This window comes from Tarenaya hassleriana, unplaced genomic scaffold (assembly GCF_000463585.1).
Source record: "Tarenaya hassleriana unplaced genomic scaffold, ASM46358v1 Cleome4978, whole genome shotgun sequence".
Lineage (NCBI taxonomy): Eukaryota > Viridiplantae > Streptophyta > Magnoliopsida > Brassicales > Cleomaceae > Tarenaya > Tarenaya hassleriana.
The window spans coordinates 1-565 of NW_010967687.1; the positions used below are offsets into that span (position 1 = coordinate 1).

The following is a 565-nucleotide window of genomic DNA, read 5'->3' on the forward strand; positions in this document are numbered from 1 at the left end:
TTGCCCAAACGGTCCATATACGCGCATACCTTGTATAGCAGAGAGGAAGTAGTAAAGAAGTTATACCTTAAATCTAGCTGGAAATCCAAGCTTCTGAACGATTCGAGCATACTGAAACACAACACAATATCATTCACTGGTTATTAAGCCCTAATGGTAAATCTTTGGGAAGATGCACCTAAAACGAAATCAAGACCCTTATGTACCTTCCTAGCAGCAGATTTTGACTGTTCCTCGTCCTTTGCTCCTGTGCAAACCTAAAGCAACAGACACAAAAAAAAAAAGAACTCACTTGATTATTCAGGCAACAGAGTATCAGATAAAGCCGCTATACACACAAGAGAGAGTTCCACATCTCACCATCTTCCCTGAGATAAAAATCAAAGCTGTCGTTTTCGGCTCCTTGATTCTCATAATAACAGCATCAAAACGCTGCATGCATGAGAGTTTACCAGGTAAGATAAAAGTTCTCTTCTCTATACAAATCTAATGATTAAAGGGTTGACATATATATAGCTGGAATGGATAAAAAGTGAGGAGATGATATACATTGGGATTGTACTCT

At 38.6% G+C, this 565-nt stretch overlaps 1 long non-coding RNA gene across 1 annotated transcript; it reads right to left on the bottom strand.

The window, feature by feature from the left end:
* Positions 1 to 65: 65 nt before the first annotated feature.
* On the bottom strand, positions 66 to 432 carry LOC109117200. The gene is made up of 3 exons (XR_002024618.1): positions 361 to 432; positions 207 to 257; positions 66 to 111 (listed from the first exon to the last, which is right to left on the bottom strand). It is a non-coding gene; the product is annotated as an uncharacterized LOC109117200 (long non-coding RNA).
* Positions 433 to 565: the final 133 nt, after the last annotated feature.